The 21,556-nt window shown below is 42.8% G+C and overlaps 1 long non-coding RNA gene across 2 annotated transcripts in view; it reads left to right on the top strand.

Moving 5' to 3' along the window:
- Positions 1 to 407: 407 nt before the first annotated feature.
- The window catches only part of LOC134558418 (uncharacterized), a 43,357-nt gene continuing 22,208 nt past the window's right edge, over positions 408 to 21,556 (top strand). Inside the window, exons 1-5 of one of the 2 annotated variants that reach the window (XR_010082353.1) lie at positions 408 to 4,397; positions 4,502 to 4,560; positions 6,077 to 6,156; positions 7,205 to 8,229; positions 16,024 to 16,182. This is a non-coding gene — a long non-coding RNA (uncharacterized LOC134558418). Of the gene's footprint in view, positions 4,398 to 4,501; positions 4,561 to 6,076; positions 6,157 to 7,204; positions 8,230 to 16,023; positions 20,087 to 21,556 lie in introns of those variants that run through there. The other variant, XR_010082355.1, reaches the window with a different exon arrangement.

The raw sequence follows: 21,556 nt of genomic DNA, 5'->3' as shown, positions 1-21,556 counted from the left end.
CATAAATCACTTTTGGAGTGTGAATAAGCCATGGGGATGCTTTAATAAATGGTTCCTCACATAAAGTTTTATTCCCCAATAATGGTTAGCTTATTAGTAAATCCCTGATGGCATTACTAAGGAGGTCATTATCATTATCCCTGTTTTATATCTGCAGAAACTGAACCAGAGGAAGGAAAAGTCACCACTAAGTAAGATTTGTGGATGCAAACTCCTGAGTCAAAGTACATGCTTTCTTCAGCAACTCACAGGACTAATAGAAGCTTGAAATAGATAGTTAATCAACTGGTTTATCAAATCATTACATCAGAATGCTATAGGACAGTGATATCTTCTTAGAAGATATTTAAAACCATAAAGAGTTACTTGTATCTCTGATTTGTTGTCAACATTTAGTAGCCCGAACTCTTTATAGAGGCCAATTTAAAATACACATAACTATAGAGTTCAACTTTAGGATCCTCCATAGGTTGTGTGCTGTCAGAATTTGTGTCATCATATCCTGATTTGTTAAAAAGAAACTGGCATGCCATTTACTAAGTTTTTTACTCAGAGGCATCCTTTTTATTCAGTTTATTCTTGATCATTTTGAAAATAGTTCTAGTGCACTTGATTGTTTTAAGAGTGCATTACTGGCCATAGAAAAATCTACTGCTGTCTCAATATAAAGGACAACAAAATGCAAAGTGGAGTTAAATCAAGATAGATGTCATGAAGGCTGCTGCAATGATTGCAGTCACACAAGGCAGTCTTCAGATTCAGTGAAAGACTTGCATGCCTTTTTCTGACAACTACCAGAGAGGATTTCCAATACATAAGGATTCCTCTTGAAATAGAAACCTACCATGCCCAGCTATACATGAGTGGCCTAAATATTCCTTAAGGTGGAGAGAGAAGTTTAGGCAGAGAGTGCTTCTTGTCTGCATTGTATAAATGATAGAATCAGCATTTTTAAGGTTGGAAGGGACCTCTAAGATCATTGGTCCCACAGTTAGCCTAGCCCAGCTCTGTTCACCACTAACCCTTGTGCCACAGCACACACTTTTGAATACTTCCAGGGACAGTAATTCCAGCACTTCCTTAGGCAACTTATCCCAGTGCTTTTTCACCCTTTGAATGAAGAAGTTTTGCCTTATATCCAATCTAAACCTCCCCTGGTGAAACTTGAGGCCATTTCCTCTTGTCCTATCGTTTGTTACCTGGGAAACCGACCCACACCTTGCAACAATCTCCTGTCAGGGAGCTGTAGAGAGGATAAGCTCCCCCTGAGTCTCCTTTTCTCCAGGCTTAGCCCCTCCAGCTCCCCCAGCTGTTTGTCAGAACACTTGTGCTCCAGACCCTTCCCCAGCTCCACTGCTCTTCTTTGGGCATGATGATCCTTGGACTGCAGCTCCTCCAAGCAGGCTCAGGCTCTGGGAATTTACACTACTTAAAATTCAGTGCAGTAAAATTAGTGTAAGTTTAGTACATTACTGAGCAACTTCCCAATTCCTTTTGTAATGAATGGTGGGGAAAATAAATACTTGTGATATGTACCATGTGATTTACCTCTAATGTGCTGAGCATTGGGTCCTCCAAACCAATCAAGGAGCAAATCTAAAAAGAAGTTTGAGAGGCACTCATCTCGGCTTATTGGTCCTGCTACTCAGAGTCTGAAACCACTCTTAAACTAAGATGATATATTTGGAGACTCTTAGAATACTTCTGACACCATTTTGCTTGTTGATGTTGTGGTGAAAGCAGCCAGTCAGAAAGTGGGATTTGAAGGTCTGGAGTCCTTCTCCACCAGAGGAGGTTTGACTCTGTGACTTCTGAACTCCATGAAAAAGCCTTGAACGTCAGAGCGTAACAGAGTCTAAAGGGACAGTGGGGTGAGCAAAGGTGCCCTCTACACTTCACCAAGTCACAGGCTAGCCAGCCATTCGTTGCTGCAATGGAAAGACAAATTCAGAGAGGGCAACTTCCACTGCAGCCTGTGCCAAAGCTCCTGTCTGATTCCTGGATCTCTGCTTGCTGCTGTGAGAATTTTTTTCCTGGTTACTGTTTTTATTCCTTCAGTCGAGGCTCTCTAATGAGGAATGTGTAAAGAGTTGTGGGAGCAGTGTAGGTTCTTCAGGCTCTCCCTTGCCAGCTGAATATGCAGAAAGCTCACACACCATCCGTGTTGCTCAGGGGAGCTGGTTAAGGTAGGATTGTGTGCATGAAATGGGCATAGTTAATGCCTGTGAAGTAGTTTAAAACATCTAAGGGCAACTCAGACTCAAAACCTCCTGCTCCAGTGTGCTGCAGAAACCTCAAAGACCCTCTGGGGGAATTGTTTTCCCCCTTGGTTCAAAGACTGCCTGTAATTGGTCCCTTCAGTGGAGTTTTTGCATGTGCAGATAGCTGGCCACCTCCTGCAACACTGAACAAAGAAGTGCAAGGCAAATTCCAGTGCTTGGAGTGTGACATGAAGCGTTTGACATGCTGCTAAGGAAGCCACACATCCCTATAATGACTTAAAATTCCATGCCTGGCAACCAGGTGCAGGGGGTTAATTAGGCTCATAAGCTGGGAGAGCAGGGAGACCTTTGGGAGAAGCTTGTAGACAAGCAGCAAAGCATATGACCTCATTTGAATTTTCCTATTAGATTTCCTGCAGAGATCTCAAAAGCATCCTCTGATTCCATGCCTGAAACTCTTTAGGTTTCACATTTGCAAACACAAGGAACCTCCATTAGATTCTGAAGCTGCTGCACATGTTTTAAAAGATCAAACTGATGATTATAACAGGCAAATAGATCCCCCCTTCCTTTTGTTTGTTTGGACTGATGACTCTCTTGACTCTTGGGGTAAACAATCTGCCATTCTTCCTTTAGAGCTCTTGTGGTGATGCAGGTTGGAGCTGAAATAGTGAGACTGGCACTGCTGGACATAAGGCTGTGCTTATGTGAGGCGTGACAGTCTCCAAAAAGGCTGCAATAGGAGCCTGAGCTGTGTCTCTGTAATCTGCAGCTCCTTTGGTTGCAGTGGGCTTTTGTACAAGAGTTTGGTGTTTCTCTCCTGTTCATAAGTTAGTGTATTGTCCCTCTCCTCTCCCACAATGTCATAGCTGTGGTCCCAGTTCAGCACATTTCAGTCCTGCAGCCTTTTGGTCAGAACAGATTTCCCCAGACTAAAAGGCAGCTAGTCTGGGCCTATGCAAAGGGCTTTGCTGGAGAAGGAAGAGATAAAAATAGGAAGGGCCATAACTTGAAAGCCAGCACCAAACCTTTCTCAGGCCTTCCTCCAGTTGGTGAAACCCACTGCTGTTCATGGGGGACCTTCCCCTGGCCATAACAACCACTGGGAGAGCGTGGGAGGGGGAAGGAGGGTTACCCATCACCATGTCCAGCTGCAGCACACGTCACTGGAGAAGTGTTAGGGGAGTCTCATTTGAGTACCCCAATCCCTCCTGTCCCAGATGCATGCTTTGCTCCTGCACATAAAAGCAGTCCTTGCTATCAAAGGGAGATGGTCCCCAGTGTCAAGACAGAAGCAAATAATAACCTTTACATCCATCTAGACAGAAATCAGGTTTGGAATAACTCGCTGGGAGGATTACAGGCAGTTTCACCATTACCGTGGCACCCGTTCCCTGTGACAATGGCATCAGGAGATTCACCTTCAGCATTGTGGGCACCCTGTGATCCCAGGCAGCACCTTGGCCATGGACTGCAGGCAGCCCCCACGGAGCACAGACGTCACGCTCCCCTTCGGCTGCCTTTCTCCATTATATGTGTGTGAGTAAAGTCAGACCTGGGGGATTTCTTCCCAGCACTCCAGACACCAACCGCACCACAGAATACAAATGTGAGAGCTGGGCTGACGCAGGCGTGAGCAGTTCAGCCCTCAACCCCAGGGAACAGCAACAGGCAGGCAAGCCTTGGAGGGCAAGAGAGCTCGTTAACTCAGTGCTTTGAATAATAGCAGTGGTGAGGGTGCTGGTGATGTGTGTCCCTGCAGTGTGCAGCTGTGTCTGTGTGCTTTGACAACAGGCAGGAAACAGCACTTGCTTCTTCGCTCCTCAGGCAGCTGCCCTGTAGAATAGCACCAAGGAGGGCATAGGAAAGAGGTTATTTAGTTTTTTCTTCTCCTTGGAGATTTTGGACTGATTAAAGAACTATTCTTGCTAGGAAAGCAACAAGGAAAGAAACCCCAGCCACATGTGCAGGCATAAAAGAATGTTTGATTCTTCCGACACGTACAATAAGATTTAATATCTTTGCTGCTCGACCCAATATTGTATCACAGGCATCACTGGTGGTGTGCTTCCCAGCATGCCCTAGCATTCCTTCAAGCAAACATTCACAGTAGCAGAAAGTCCAAGAAAAGGCTTACTCCCTTGAGGATCAAGAAGAAAGCAACAGTGAAGAAAGGTATAGTAGCTATTAATATTAATGTTAAAAGAAGAGGGGGGAGAGAGGACATAGGAGCAGCAAAAAAGCTACTACTTATGGCTTTGATGTGTTCATTTTCACAGGACCAATAGCAGCATGGAGAATACGGAAAGCAGATAAAGAGGAAAATGAGGAGGTGGAGGTGAGTAGAAGGCAGCTCAGTAAATTGCACAAGCTGTGGGGAGTTTTTCCTGTCTAGACACTTGCACACAGCAAAGGGAGTGACTGCCATCTGCATCTCCTCCAAAAAAAGGAAGGGAAAAAAGGGACAGGGTTGAGACTGGAAAGGAAATCCACCTTCATGCCTCTCATTTTGGCTGTGCTATGGCTGATCCACACTGAATGCCTACTGTGGGAGGGGAGAGAAAGCTGAGAGGTATTGTTGTGTCTAAGGAGGCACAACATTAAGACAGCATGTGAATCCTCATGCAGGGCTCTGTCCTACTGACACAGTGGGAACAGGAGGGAGGGAACTATTTTAGTCCTGTTGACGCTGCTGAAGAGTAAAAATGGAAGTAATTAAAGGCCTATTCTAGTCTCACTTAAATCTCCAAGTCTTCAGGCCAGAGTTATTTTTGTTACATTGCTTTAATGGTGTTACATTGATGGTTACACTGGGTTGGATTTTTTTTTTCCTACTCTGAATTTAGGAAATAAGCCAGCACTTTTCTGTGGCAGCGCACTCAGTTTGCTGAAATTTTGCCTGTGGAAGATTGTTCAGGTCCCAGGAGGAATTTTTCTAAATCCCAAGCAGCCCCACCATAATCAGTGCTTGGTCAGCTCGGTTACTGCCTTATGTTGTAGAAAGATCACAATGTAGAATGAATCCCAGCATTAGCTGGTCTGAAGCTCGACTGGAAATGAGAATGACTCCTGTACCTTAGGAAAGGTGCTTGATAAATAATGGCCCTGGAGTCCTATTGTCCCCTGTATTTTCACTGAGAAAAAACCCCAAAACTTCACTGATTAGGAACAAGTAAAAAATTCAGAGCAAGAGCAGAACAGGTTTATTTGTAACAGCACCACTTCTGCCAATCTTGTCCTCAGTAAGGTCTGCAGTGGCTGTAAGCAGTGACAGGAATGGCCTTCTCTAGCTGCCACGTTCATCCTCAGTGAAACTTGTCTCATCTCAGCATCAGTTTTAGTCTTTCTGCTCCCAGGTTCCCCTGTGCAGCCACTGCAGGCTGCACCTGTGACTGTGTCTGCTTAGTTGGCACCTGACCCATGTGGGATTAACCCACATCTGCATCCTCCAGTGGCCTCCCGACAGTGCAGGGTGTCAACAGGAAGAGATTGGTCTCTTCTCAGAGCAGATTTTTGTCCTGTGCAGGCTGCCCTCATCTCACAGGTCATTGCAGGCAAGGCAGCATAAAGAACACAGAATCTGATGCTTGTTTTTCCCCAAAAAATCCTATCTTAAGGTCTCACATGGCTGTTTCAGAACTACCAGTTCATATAAGCAGAGGTACAAAGTCCTCTGTTTGCAGAGTCAAGGAGGACCCTCAGCCCAGGGTGCATTAGGTCTAAGCAGTCACAGAAATCAAAGCATGGAGCAGCTTGCCATGGGAAAGTGTTTCACTGCCCTTGCAAGTGGGGCTGAGCATCACATCCCAGCAATACTGCCAGCCTGCCCAAAACCTCTCCATCCTTTGTTCCAGAATAACCCTTGAGGATCATTCCCCTGCAGACCAGTTGCCCCAAGGAGGAAAAGGATGCATTTAACCAGCCCCAGTGAGAGGTAATGACTTGGTTCCTGTGCTCACTGAAAATGCCTGTGCTAGGTGGGCCACAATACAGGTACCACAGGCTCATTTAGCAGTGGGGAAAAAGCCTCTCCCTGTCTTCTCAGAAAAGCAATAAGTGATTGAGTCTTTGGACCAGTGGCTCAGGTCAACAGAAGAGGAATTTGGTGGGCACAGTGAAATGCCATGAGGGGAAGGATAATTTTCAGGTATGTAAGCAGGGAAATCAAGTCAGACACTTTGAAACCCAGTCTATATGTTTTCACCTCCATGTGGTATTGACTGGTTATACTCATTTGCTGAGACTGACTGAGGTGTATTTTAGACCTTATACCATTCTTGTTACTTCACTCTGAATTTTCTACAATTCTTGTTTCAATTCCTGAAAGCTGTTTGTCCAGCTAGACACAGGAAAACTACTGAACTCCTCTGGCTCTGAGCAGAGAAATAGAATTATAGACAATGTGTCTTAGGGGCAGTTCACCCCTTTATTCATCTCAGCAAGGGAGTGGATTATGTTACATCTCAGTGTCCCTTCTGAGCCCATTTTTTACATTTGTGCAATCCCTTTAACCTCTCCAGGGATACCAGTCACTGTTATGTAAGCTCATCAGACTTGATTTCTTGTGGTTGCCACTCTGTGTGCCTCACACTTCCACAGGTGTGTTAGAAAGAAATGACCTTGTTCTCTTCCCTCAGCCTCCAGCCTGTGGTGGTTTGAGGCTGGCCCTCCCAGGCACCCACAAGAGCTGCTCTCTCACCCCCTGCTACAGCTGGGCAGTGGAGAGGGAAAAACAATGAACGAGGGGTTCATGAGTGAGACACAGACAGGGAGAAAACACTTCAGGGGTAAAACAGTCTCAACTTAAAGTTGCAAAGTGAATTTATTACTAACAAAATCAGAGGAGGATAATGCGAAGTAAAATAAGCCCTTAAAACACCTTTTCCCCCCCAACCCCTCTCTCCTTCCCACTGACAGCACAGGGAGACGGGGCAGGGGGGTTGGGGTCAGTTCATCACTGAGATTTTCTTCCACTGCTCCAGGAGAGGAGTCCTTCCTCTGTGAGGCCGTGGGGTCCCTCCCACAGGAGACAGCTCTCTGTGAACTTCTCCAGCGTGGCTCCAAATCTCATGAGCAGCAGACCTGCCAAAACTATTGCAACAAGTCCTTCCCACGGGCAGAGAGTCCTCCCAAAACTTCTGCAGCATGGGTCACTGTTCCACAGGCTGCAGTCCTCCAAGGACAGGCTGCTCCAGCCTCCACCGGGTCTTCCACAGGATCACAGCCTCCTCCAGACATCCACCTGCTCCAGCACGGGCACCTCCCCAGAGGCTATGGGTGGATCTATGCATCTTCTGTGGATCCCCACGGGCTGTGGGTGGATCTCTGCATCCCCTGTGGATCCCCACGGGCTGCAGGGACACAGCTGCTTCACCATGGTCTCACCACAGCCTGCAGAGGAATTTCAGCTCTGGTCCCTGGAGCACCTCCTGCCCTCCTTCTCCACTGACCTTGGTGTCTCCATGTTGTTTCCCTCACATGTTCTCATCTCCTCCTCTTCTCTGACTAGAAGCAGAACTGCATGACTTGGTTTTGATTTTCTTCTTAAATATGTCATCACAGAGGCATTGCAGCCTCTCTCATTGGCCCAGTTTTGACCAGCAGCATGTCCATCCTCAGAGCCATCAGGGATTGGCTCTGCTGGACGTGGGAGCTTTGCTGGGCCATGGATACCTCCAAACTCCCAGAGTTTCACTCCCAGAAGAGTGAACGGCATTGATTGATGTCTCTCAGTTACTCATTCCAGCAGATTAAGGCTGATTATTCCCTGTTCTGGCTTGTGGAAGAACTTTCCTGTTCTTCCAAGCATAGAAGAACAAGCTAAGCAAGACCTTGAAGAAAGAAGGCAGCCAGGACACTTCTAGTCCAGGGACCTGCTGCAGTCAGTTCACTACTAGTGAGCAGTTGGTGTCATTCCCTCTGATGAAGGCTTTTGAAATCCTGCTTTGGGCTTGCTGCTTGCCCTTTCTGTAGGATGAAACTCAGCAAGATGTTTAAGCTAAAGCGGGTGAGTAATCATGTGTGTGTTTGCTGGCTGGGATGAATGATGAAGGCATGTGCTAAAACACTTTTCTGAATCACAGCTGCAGCTACAATTGAGACCCCCTTTAAAATTCACCTCTGGCTGTGTTCCTTTGCATGGCTGATACAGAGTGGTCTGGTTTTCAGTACTCTGCGTTGAAAGAGATCCTTCTGTACTGCCTGTGGGAAAGTAAGACAATGCACACTCATCTCTGTTTTGTAAAAAGTTATTTTAGATCCCTAAATGTGCAAACACCAGCACACCTCATTGGCATCAAGAACCAATTAACATAACTGATGAGTGAAAGGAAATCAAAATACAATCAGATCTAACAGACCTAGAGTCAGGAATGTAAATTACACAGTTGCACATTCTCTTGTAAGATGACTTGGTTTGTTCTCTTTCCATTGTAATCAAAAGTGAATTACGATCTTGAAAGGTTCTATCTCTCCAAGATAACTGAAAAAAGCTAATTAAAAACAAAAGTCACAGATGTAATCATTGCTTAATGTTGTAAGCATAACATGACCTAATGCTATTATGAATTCTGAACAAATTTCAATTAGGACTCCAGCTGGTAAACAGATAAATGTGATAACAACATTTTAATATTACTTGATAATTTGTTAGTAAAAGCAATTTTTATTTCAGCCATTTTTAGGTATATAAAATGAGTTTAGATATGTTTTTAAGCACAATTACAAGACAAAAAAACATTTCAATGAGTAGTGTTAGAGAAGATCCTCCTCGTAGATGTGTTCATTTTTTAGAAGTTAACGAATTTTGGTTTGTTTTTTTAATACAATCATCATCACTTTGTAGCTTGCTAGTTATTTACACCATTACCAGATCAGAAGAGTAATAAAAACACTTTGTACTCTGCATTGGGAGGAATCGCTTCTAGTTTACACTGGCCTTTTGTTGCTTTATTATTTCTTGTCTTATTAAGCTTAAGAGAATGTAGAAAGTCATAGCTGTGGTGTGGAGTCAGTGATATTTCAGAGTATGTGGAAAAACTGAGGTGCAGAACCGTAAGCTCTTTCCAGCAGGGAAAGCTTTGGTGTAGTTCTGAGAAGCCAACAACCATGAGTCTGACTGGATCCCTGTGCTATGTAAGGATTCTAGCATGGCTTTGGAGAGCCAGGACCCATTCCTTACTCTGCCAGACTCACAAAGGAAGAAAGGTGAATAAAATACTCAATTTACTGTGTCTCTGTTTCCCTAAATAACAAGTACCTAGATAATGACTTAAGTGTGCCCCTGGAAAACAGCAGTACACAAGGAAACCACAGTCAATCAAGCTGGTGTGATTTTTTTTTTTTGGTTGTTTTTTATTTTTTTATGTGTGTGGGTTTTTTTGTTTGTTGGTTTGTTTTAGTTCTTTGAGAGTCAAAGGTAAAAAGCTGTGGCTCTGGAAGGATGGCCTCTCCTGCCCAAGCTGGCATTCCATGTCTCTGCTACAAACAGTGCTCAAGACCAGCATTTGATTTCAAGACGGGTGTGGAGTAGCTGCCTGGTAGAGTGGTGACAGCTTATCATCTAATCAGCACACAATTCCCCTCTCCCGTGATTTAGAACAGGGATAAAATAAATTCCATCACTGCAGGAGCATAGTGGCCTGACAGCGTTGAGGGAGGAAATCCAATCCAAAATTTCGACACTGAAGGAAGGTGCAATGCAAGGCTCTGCTGTGCTTTTAACCAGTCTTAACCTTGTCCTCACGGGACCACCCCTAATGTGGGAGCACTCAGCATCCACTGCCTGGCCTCTGTGCTGAGGGGACCCACCTGCCATTTAGATGACAATGATGCACATCATGTGGACACCTATATTTCATTTGCCTTCATTTGCATGCAGCAGTCTTCCTGAGTTCAGAGTTATTTGATGGCAGAGACAACAGAAGCTGTCACTACCCTGAAATAAAATCCTTGCTGTCCTTCTGTGACATGAATTTTTCCCCCTTCCTCCTTCAATTTATCCATTTTAAATATTTATTTTATACCCTGTAAGGTTACTTTCACTCTTGAAAGAGCAAGGGTTAAGCCTTCTTCTTTTTAAACAAGAGACAACACTGAAATAAATCACTTTTCTCAGCAGCAATAACAATAACACACACCAAAAAGAGAACAAAATCCAGTATGAAAACATACTTTTCTTAGTTAAAAGTGCAATCATTCTTGGGGCTGAAAGCTCTCCTGACTAGCTGTTGTGTCTTCTCCATTATTTACTCATATCACAGTAGCAACTGGAGGTTTGAAATAAAAGATTGCATGTGCTAAGCCCTGTAGGATGCAGTAGGAGCTCTAGGACTACATGAGCAACAGAACACTGTGGGAAGTGGAATGTCACTGTGTCCATAGGAGAGACAGAAGTGTAGAGAAACAAAGTGACTCAGGTGCACAGGAGGTGGCAGATGCAGTTTGTGGTGAGGTCAGGACTGAAAGGATGCTCTTGGAGCATTTCTACAGCTGTGAGTTCATACTGCCTGATGGGAATTTATGTGACCCTCCCAAGACCTGTGTTATCACTCTGATCCCCGAGTGGCTATTAGGGGGATTAGTGAGATGCTGCTTTCTAACTTGGCATTTCTAAAATGTAAGTGCTTACCTTTGAGGCAGTTATGTGGAATTCAACTCTGTTTATGGAGAGCCAGTCAATACTATCCATAATACCTGGGGCATGATTCATCTGACCTAAATGTGAGTGTCTGCTTTGGAATAAACTGACTGATGCCTTATGGCTGTATTGACCACATCTCCAGCGAGTGTAACAGCAATGCAGCCAACAGAGACAACCTAATTTAAAGAGATGAATAACACCCCATTTCAGTCTGTGCACAGTGATGCCTTTGCAAAAGCTCTCCTGTCTTGACAAATGCTGATGTGTTGCTGAAGTTGGCACCTATGGTGCTGAGATCCTAAGCAGATGCAGGGATCTGAAAAGACTATAATAAAGTTAGTTAATGGGAGACACATTTTGCCAGAGCCAACACAAAATTGGCAAAACAATATTTAGACTGCTGCAGTCTGCATCATAGAAGGCTTTTTCTGTGTAGTGTAGGTGGGTTTTTTCATTGTCTGCTTCTGGAAATGGGCTTGGCTGTCTTAGTGCATGCCCTAGCAAAGCGGGCTGTCCAGACACCAGAAGAAATTCAAGAGATCTTGAGGGTGAATGGTAAGTGGAAGATATTCATCATTTTGACCATCTGGCCTGCCTGTGCCAAAGCTGCACAGCTTCAGGAAGGATAAAGTCCATCTCTGCTGAGTGTTGACATGGCTCCAGTGTTTTGAATGCCTGCAGGAAATCTTACAACAAGCCATGATATTGCCCTCAGCTGCATCATGTCCCCTCAGATAAGAGACACAGCTCAGTGGCCTCAGCCATGGGAACGGGATCTGGTCTTTGGCACTGCCCAGAGCTAGGACAGGCCAGGGCATTCATGGAGATCTCACAGAGGAGGGGGCTCCAGCATGGCTGTCCCAGCAGTAATTTCAGTTGGGTCCTGCAGAGGTTTCCCTCTTCAGCTCTGAGTTTACTTCTTTTAGTGCTTATCCTTACTTCTCTGCTGAAGCCTGCTGAGGTTCATTCATATGAAGCATATCAAACATTCCTGGTAGAATTTCTTTCATTTCTTAAGCCCTCTTTTCCACTTTTCTCTCCACACAATATTTCACTGATTGCTATCCAGATCAGATAATGCATATCAGATAAAATATAACCAGCAATTCCTTTCTTCAGGAACTCTCACTTTATCTAACCCCTACTGCCTTGTTTATGATCAGCATCCCAACCTATTTCCTATCTACCTTTTCTCCTCTTCTCATTCCCTCCTTCTCCACTCAGAGAACATATGTTTTTCGGAAATATAGGCCTACTTGTGTTTTAATTTATCAAAATCCATTGCTTTCAACCCTGCACATGCCAATTGCAGTACTTAAAGTCAGACTGTGATGATGCCAGACCCTTCCTAATCCCTTCCTTCAGCTCCTTTCACACTGCACTAACTGTAATGACCTCTTCCTAACCAACACTCCACCCTCAGCTCTTTGACACTATCAGCAACACCTTCCATGACCCAGTTCTCTCATACCTTTTCCCCCATCTGTAACTCTTTCTTCTCCATATTTCTCATTTATTCTCCAAAGTGGTGATTCTGTTCTAGAAATGAAATACTTGTGGCTCTTCTCCTGCCCTATTCAGTTACCATAAAGGTACAGCAACAAATCTATTTTAGTGTAGTGGAATATACAGAGTATCTATAAGAATATAGAGTATATTATTGTATATAATATATAACTCAGCTGTAGCAGCTGTATTTGATCTCAGAAACATTGCTATGCCTTGAAATTTCTAGAATTTGTATTTTATTTTATTTTATGCACTTCTTCAAACATATTTGTGCCCCATAAGTCTCCTGAGTACCTTTGTAACTACTCAATGACCACAAATCAAAAGAAGGAAAACTCAGCACAACTCCTTTATTCATTGAAGCCATGCTACTACAGATTTGTTCTTTAGTTCAATATTTATTGTAGGGTTTTTGCTTATCTTCTGGTTTCTGCAAACCCTAATTAACTGGACCGCCTTTAAACACTGTTTTATTTCAGGGTATTCAGACAGCCCTGAAATCACCATATTAATTGATTTTGTTGAAAATCTGGCTTTTTAGTGGTCAGCAACCCTTCCTCCAATTCATCCTTCCAATCTCTCAACAAGGTCATTTTTATGCTCTGGTGAAAGGAATAGATTTTTTAGTATTTCTACAGTTAAATTGCTCTGACATCAACTGATTCTCACATCAAATGTGAACGTATGCAATTATTATCATCCCTCCTTTATCAAGGAGGAAAGAAAGGGCAACATTCCCAGAGCACTGAGCATACCCCTCAGGTTAGTCTCCCCAGGCTCTCTGTACAGAAACAAGCTACTCCAAAGGGCAACATTAGAAAAGCCTGCTGAGATGAGCCTACTAAGATGAGTCAGATAATTCAGCTGGCTAAATTAAACTCTTCAAATGAGTCAGTGGTAGCATTCCTAATGGCTTCAGAGGATGTATATTCCAGCAATTAGACACAATGTGTAACTGGAGTTCTATATAATTAGCTATACAAATTGCAGCAATATACAATAGGTTGCTATGTCTTAAATAAGCAATGAATAAGTACAGTGTGACTGGAGCTCAAGGTTATTCTTGTCTTCAATTACCTCCTACAAGAAGCCTGCAGGGCTTTGATTTCCAAAGGGAGATGAAGTTTGTCTTTGTTAAGCCTATTATAACCAGATGACAATTCTTTAGGCCTGGCTTAGTATTCAACTTAGGCACCTCTTTTCTGTCTGCCTTACATATTCCCTGGTTATTGAATCTCATTTTGTGCAGTGACATTTCTGTTTTTCTCCCTACACCTCATTTCTATTCTTCTCTAAAATCTTTCAAAGGTATGATTGACAGGGAACTCCAGAGGCCAAGGCAGGGCATCAATGTTGGATCAGGTTCCTCAAGGCCTTTGTGCTGCCTTGCTTTGAATATCTCCAATGGTGGAGGCTGCACAGCCTCTCTGGGTCTCTGATGTAATGTTTGTCTTCACTGTGAAGAACTTTTCCCTTATAGCTAATTGGTATTTCTAGTTTCCATTTGCTGTACCCTGTGTCTGCCAGCCCTTAATCTGGATTAATCTTTTTTTTTTTTTAATTCTCTTTGGTAGTTGAAAATACTAACATTATTCCTCTTAGCCTTCTTTTTTAGCAGCTAAACAAGCTTGGCTTCTGAAGCCTCATCTTGTCCATCATATGCTTTGGTCCCTAACCATCCAAGTGAAGAATTTTCTTTAGCTCATTGATGACTTTGTTATCCTGTGAAGCCCAAACCGAACTCAGTAGTCTGGATGTGTTCTCTTCACCAGTGAAAATCAGAAGGGGAAATCCACTTGCTCAGATGCTCAGCTGTGTTTTTGCCAACACAGCCCTTTGTGCAGTTGGCATTTCTCATTATAAAACTGGTTGGCAAAACTCATGTTCAACTCCTTGTCCCTCAGCACCCCAGGTCTGTTCTGCAAGGATGATTCCTAGTCAGCCACTCCTCACCCTGAGCTGTTGCCTTTAATTATTCCAACCCACATGCAGATCTTTGTTTCCAGGAACAATTTCCAAACCTTGATCTTCACAGGTTCTAAGAGTGCTTGTCAGATCCATCACTAATGGCTGTTAGCAGAGTTCTGCTAAAGCAAATGGAATAAAAAACATTTATCCAGCAAAAGATCTTGATCTTGCTTTCTTTTTAATCCTGATATTTTTCTCTGAATATCTTCCTTAATGATATAAACATCCAATCTTCATTTCTATTCTTACTATGCTTTTAGCATCAATATCAACTTGTGGTAATGATTTTATTTTGACTGGTTTTTAATCTGAGATCCTTGATTCAGCTTGCTTCTTTCTTTAACAGGATCTTTATTTCACGCTGCATGTTATAAATATGCTGATAAATGTGTTAATTGAAATGACTGTCAGATATACTGAAAATGAACCCTTGCAGGAGTCCTACCCAGAGAGTGTATTCATAGCTAATTCTAAAGCATAGATCTGTACAAGTTTTCTGTTTTTTGCACTATAAAGAAACAGCAATGAATAATTTGCTGTGCAGCACAAAGACAAACGTGCATAGGGATGCACACACCAGTGCACACACTCAAGGAAATGGTTTAGGTAGATTCATTATAATGGTGGACAGCGTGGGCAGTTTTATCAGTCAGCTCTAATCAATCTGTCTAATGCCTTTCACAATATCATTTCATTAGAGGCCCAAAATAATCATTTGCTCATCTGCTCTTCAGCTGCTGGGTTTGATTTGTGTTCTTTTATTGTGGGAACTAACGTGTATCCCACAAGAGCATTTCCTATTTATTGCTTATGTGCTAAGACTATATATTGCCTTTATTTTATAGACATTAGAGGGTGAAATCCAGTGGGGGATTTCTACAGAGTGTGGTATGTAAAACAGTTAAGTTCTTGTAAAATTGAAATGGCTCAAATATTCACTGAATTATCAACCATCTTCCCCACATGAACCAGGTTAATTAACATCCTGCAGAAGCCCTTAGGCATTTTTATTGCAATTCTTCAGGCTATTTTCCATCTTTATTTAGATTTCAGTTTTCAATGAGCTTAAAGGTAATTTGAATGAAGAAGTGGATAGTGCAAAAATCTGCCTTCCACTTTCAACAGTCTGTGTCCATCTAGAGAGAATGGGAGCAGAGGTGTAATCAGAGGGGTGAAAGTTCCCTTTGATACAGAGGAGACCATAAAAAGAACTTAACCATGGAAAAAGCAGCGTCCAGTAAGGAACAATAAAATCCTTGGGCCAGTGTGACCAATATTCCTGTTTCCATATATTGGTTCCTATCCTTAATCAATTACCTTTTTCTTCCCCCCAATACTCCATAATGTCATTATAGAATTTTATACACCTTGATAATGATGTTTACATTTCCCTCTATTTACATGCTGCATTTATTCACATCCAGTATTTATTTGTTTTCATGTTAATAGCTGTCATTATTCAAACAACACATTTCAGCTGCCTTGCTGAGACACCAGTGTACCTCCATAAGGGACGTGGGTGTTTTGCATGCCAGACTGACTGAAGCTTTCTTTAACCTCTGTTCAGGATCCTCCACAGGCTGGCTCACTGTGTCTCAGATCAGAAAAGCTGTCTGAGGAGCTTATCTTAGATTCTTTGTGGCTGAGTGGAACTAAATTACCTTCCTCCATTCCTTTCTCCAGGTCAGAATCTGGGCCACAAAACCCATCTGGTCTGAAGGAACATGGCTGACCAAGAAGGAAGAGGAAGAAGCATCTGCAGCTGAATTTTGTCTTGTCTGGCTAGAACTCTTGTGAGAAAGAAGCAAGTCTGGGACCAAGACTTTCATGTGCCAGAGAGAGGTTCACCACAGTTCTTATTCTCTAGAGATGTTTTTCCACCAGTGTGATCTAAAATCTTCATGGGACTATACTCTGCTGAAGATGGGCCACTGTGCAAAAAACCAAATGGATGATATCTGAATCCAGAAGGATCTTGATTCTTTAGCCTATATAATGGGGCTGTAGCTGAACAGTACTGGATTCTTTTATTTATTTCAGTGCCTGTGGCTGAATTTCATGTACTGACCTTTCTGGGTGAAAAATACATGCTGTTTCTGAAACAGGCACTTCTGCTGATTGCAAGGTGATTCCTCATCAGCTAAAACAAGGTATTCTCCCCACTGCTGAATTATCACAGAGTGGTTTCATCACTCCCGGAAGACCCAAGAACATCATTTACACCACCTTTGCTGGAAAAATGCCTAGGATTTGTGTTTCCACCTCCTCAGTCAGTTGTGTGACCCCAGGCTCCACTGCAGGTGTGCGTTCCTCCTGCTCTCAGCACTACTTAATGCAGTTTGAGTTCTCCTAGTACATTGGTCTGAGAGGTTTTTGGTGTCCCTTTGTCCACCTCTGGATTGCACCTGAGCACCTTAGCTCTCAACAAAGAAATAGCAACACAGCTTAGCTGCTGACAAGGGCAGGTAGCTGTCCCAGTGCCCAGCCTTCACATGGGTCTCACGATGTGCCTCAGGTATTTTTATTCCTTGGTAGCTTTTTACTGTCTGGCAGACTTAGTAAGAACAGTGACACTCTCTCCAGTATTTGTTTTTTCTCCTCTAGTAAGTTAGATTGCCTTGGTAATGTTAGGAGTCCTTCTCTGCCCATCCCAGTTTGAATTCAGGTTGCACACTGCATCCCACACAAATTTCAGCAGAGCCGTGTATTAATACTACAGTATCTCTCCTGATATAACCAGTCATCTACTACCATCTCTCCTGTCACTTAAATATGAGAAAAAATATGAGTTTGCATGAGCAGGTCACCCAAGTCTTTTTAGATTATACAATGAGATGGTAGCCAGCAGATCATAAAGGGTTTTACTAACCTTGGCAATGCTGAACATAACTTATTTGTCTGACATAATGCTCACCAAAAACCCTTAAAACTGAATTTCAGACTTTTGCTATTTAGAGCACCTGTTGTTTATTTTTCTCTCAGACATTTTCTCTGAATTGTGAGGGAATTTTCTCACTTCTGCCTCTTTCCAGCTTCTCTGCAGTGGTAACACAAGTTGTCATTTTATTTGTACCTACAGAGATTTCTTGTTTGATAAGGGCATTGAGGTTGTCTACTACCCAACTTTAAGGTCCTCTGATGACTTTTAGATGTCTGGTTGTGAAGCAATGGTAGAGCAGGACTAGGGAAATGATCATTGCCCTGTACTCAGCACTGGTGAGGCTGAACCTTGAATATGTATCCAATTTTGGGCCCTTACTGCAAGAAAAACACTGAGGGGCTGGAGCAAGTCCAGAGAAGGGCTGAGAAGGGCTCTGGAGCACAGGTCTGATGAGGAGCAGCTGAGGGAGATGGGGGTGTTTAGCCTGGGGAAGAGGAGGCTCAGGGGAGACTTTAGTGCTCTCCACAACTCCCTGAGAGGAGGTTATGGAAAGATGGGGGTTGACCTCTTCTGCCAGGTAATGAGGGACAGGACAGGAGGAAATGGTTGTATGTTACACCAGGGAAGATTTAGTCTGGATATTTGGAAAAAATCTCTTCACAGAAAATGTTATCATGCACTGAAACAGACTGCCCAGGGAAGTGTTGGGATCACCATCCCTGAAGGTGTTTAAAAGACGTGTAGATGTGTCACTTAGGGACATGGTTAAGTGGTGGAGTTGGCAGTGCTGGGTGAACAGTTGAACTTGATCTTAGACATATTTTCCAACTTAATTATTCTGTGATTCTATGATATAAGAGAAATTATTAAAATTCTGTACCAAATGAAGTTCTATTACCCTAAGAATAACCTAAGGATCTTATATTCACATCCATAAGTGCTGGATCCTGCTCTGGGGCCCTCAGCAAAGAAAGAACATTGACCTGTTGGAGCAAGTCAAGAGGAAGCTACCAAAATGGTTAGAGGGATGGAGCAGCTCTCCTGTGAGGAAAGGCTGAGACAATTGGGATTGCTCAGCCTGGAGAAGAGAAGGCTTTGGGTTGATCTAATTGTGGCCTTTCAGTACCTGAAGGGAACTTACAGGAAAGATGGAGAGCAACTTTTTACGAGGACATGTAGAAACAGGACAAGGAGGAATGGCTTTAAAGTGAAAGAGGATAAATTTAGATTAGATATCAGAAGAACATTCTTTGCTGTGAGAGTGGTGAGACACTGGAACATGTTTCTCAGAGAAGCTGTGGATGCCCCATCCCTGGGAGTGTTCAAGGCCAGGATGGTTGGAGCTCTGAGCAATCTGATCTACTGGAAGGTGTCTTTCTCTGTGGCAGAGGGGGTGGGAATGAGATGATCTTTGAAGTCCCTTTCAACCCATATCATTCTATGATTTTATGTTAAGTGTTTCAGATTTGGGGTGTAGCATCCTGGGCTAAGAGAAGTAGCAATAACCTGGTTATTGAACTGATACCAGTTGGTTACTGGTTCTTTCTTCTTTGGTCTGAGCCCCTCTCATCTTTTGCTCAGTCTGCTGTTTATATACAACATTGAAAACACAATAAGAAACACTTGAGCATTTATCAAATTATTTAGAACAACCTACAGATAAACCAGGTGATATTATATAATTTCATCTCAGGAAGCAAAACTCTGCAAGGTAACCTCAGTTGCAAAAAGCAATGAGGGCCTTTAATATTCCTGCTTCAAACAAATTTTTGAGTTTTTACTAAGATGGACTTGTGAAGTCCATGCAACTATATTCACATCAAGCTGGAAATTATCAAGTTATTTTTTCACTTATTCAAGTGTTGATATAAAATTTCCACTCAATGCTTTTCCATAGTAGAACCATATTTGTGCAGCTCCCACAAAAGTGAAACCAAAAAGGTAATAAGGGAAGTTACTAGATTATGTCTTTTTCTTTCTTCCTTCTTTTAATTTCAGACTATAATATTTATTCTTTAGTAATATTTATTTAGGCTTTGTTGGTAAAAGGAAGCTGAATTTTTCAAAGCTCAATTCTCAGTACTGAATCAAGAAGATCCAAATATAAATACAGGCTTTTAAATTTTATCTAGAAGGATTATAGTGGGAGCTATTAAAGCATTAGACATTTTGAACATGTGGCCTCTACACAGGGTATTAAAAACAATTGTTCCTTTCTGAAAACTTTATTCATACCTGCATGTATGAGGAGGTCTGGCTTCTCCACTCTTCAGTGGTTTCCTGTTCTCTATCCTGTTACTGAGGCTGAGACCTGCAAACTCCTGAGAATCGATCTGAGAGTCTAAAACATATTAAATGATTGCATGCCAGAAGGCTAACTGCAAAAATGGCTTTCAAATAGAATTCTTGTACAAAATCTATGATGCTGCTGAAATCCTTTCTTGGAGAAATAGCAAAGGGTTATGTGGTACAGATTGAAATCTGGTGGGAGAGGAGGGGATTATGTGAACAACAGCAGGGAGACAGCCATGTCAAAAGTTCATATGCAGTATTTGATACTAGTAATTTACAAGGCATTCCCATTCCTTTTCTCTGTCAACAAAGCCCTTTGGAAGGTTTGCCTAGTTCACTGGTTCTGCTACACCACAAGTCAATGAAATATTCTTACATATAAGATGATATGTCATGTATGTGTATCTTTACTGTGTCTGCAGTGCAGTGCAGCAGGATACATTGGCTGTACTCACCAGTGCCAGGTAGCATCCCTTGACATCATCATATCCATGGCTCTGTTATTGCCACTGAGATCTCTGAACATCTTGCCTTTTTTTTTATCAGCCCATCCTTATGCATCAAGTGACAAGAATAAACTCCTTCGAATATGTATGTTTGTGTTTGTCTGTGTCAAAAATTGCTGGAGGGGGGGAGCCTTCAGAATGTAAAGAAATTTTGTGAATTGCCTAAGGCATTGGAGGGGCATCCCAGTTTGATAAGTCCCCTAGAAAAGGTTTTCAGTGAAAGGAACTGGAATGCAGCTTGCTTGATTACCCATACTGAGGTGTGAGGGAGAATAGATTATATTTCCTATCTTTCCTTCTGCGTGCAGTACTTGCATGGTGCACAAGATGAGATATTGATGGTCTAAGGGCATGGCTCTCCCAAGACCATGTTTTTGAAAACCTTATCAGTGCTCTTTCTGGGATGAATAACTGAACAACAGAAATTACCACCTAGATATGAACTGGGAGGATAAAATGGCAAATCACCAACTTGAGATATATTCATTTTGAAATAGAAGCATGAAGAAGGGTAGTCTGATCTGTATAAACTCTCAGGTATTACAGGAAATTTTAATTAGGAGGACAAACTGGGGCTAGAGATCTTGAATGCGGTTCTGTGTATATACAAGCGTGCACTAAGCCTGTTATCCTGAGCATGGGGGCAATCAAACATGGTTTCCAGTCCCTTCTCAGCACCCTCAGAACAACCCCTGTCTTCTGAGACCCTCTCTGTCCTTGTCCCATCCTGGTAAGCTTCTAATTGATCCACTCAGCTTGTTCAGTTTTCCTAGTTATATTCCTGGGCTGAACTCTCCTACACACACTCACACCCACTTCCCTTTCCCATAATAAATGGCCACTGAAACACATCAGCTTAGAGAACTGAAACTTTGTGTTAGGTGAATATATGTATTTTACTCTCCCTTCTTCCCTCCTTCCCTCCTTCCCTCCCTCCCTCCCCATGCAGCCATCCCTTCTTTAAGGAATTATTTTTCCACTGCAATTACAACCTGAGGGGCTGACCCTTGGGTAATCCCAGGGGAGGGGCCACCTCTATGAGAAGCCAAATGAGATGAATTATGCACTTGTTCAGCAATTAGAGGACTTGGGATTGGTTCCCAGAACTGTCCCAAACTCTGCTTGTGACTCTGTATAGACATGTCTGGTGTGACTCTTCAAGGACTCTTCAAAACTTGGTTGCCTCTGTGCCTCTGAGCCTTGGGAGCTCTGTCCACTTCCTATGGAGTAAAAGGGAGTGACAGTGGTTTTTCCAGAGCTATTGCAGCATGACAGCAAGATAAAACAGAGAGACATGAAAAGACTGTGAGGAGATCTCTCTGTTTGGTGGGAGGGAGTAGGCAGAATAGATGAGCAGGGAGCAAACACCAGTTTCCCTGGAAATGGATATTCTGTCTCTGTGTACAGACATTTCATGGCATCTCTTATCTTGCCTTCTTGTGCCACACATATTGTAACAATACCTGACCACTAGTTTCCTATCAAAAGATGACCTTCAGCGAGTAAAAAGAATGAGGAATGTAACAGACGGAAAAAA

Source organism: Prinia subflava, chromosome 1, assembly GCF_021018805.1.
Source record: "Prinia subflava isolate CZ2003 ecotype Zambia chromosome 1, Cam_Psub_1.2, whole genome shotgun sequence".
NCBI lineage: Eukaryota > Metazoa > Chordata > Aves > Passeriformes > Cisticolidae > Prinia > Prinia subflava.
Note: the sequence above shows the minus strand (reverse complement) of the source record. Positions and strands in the feature narration are given on the sequence as shown.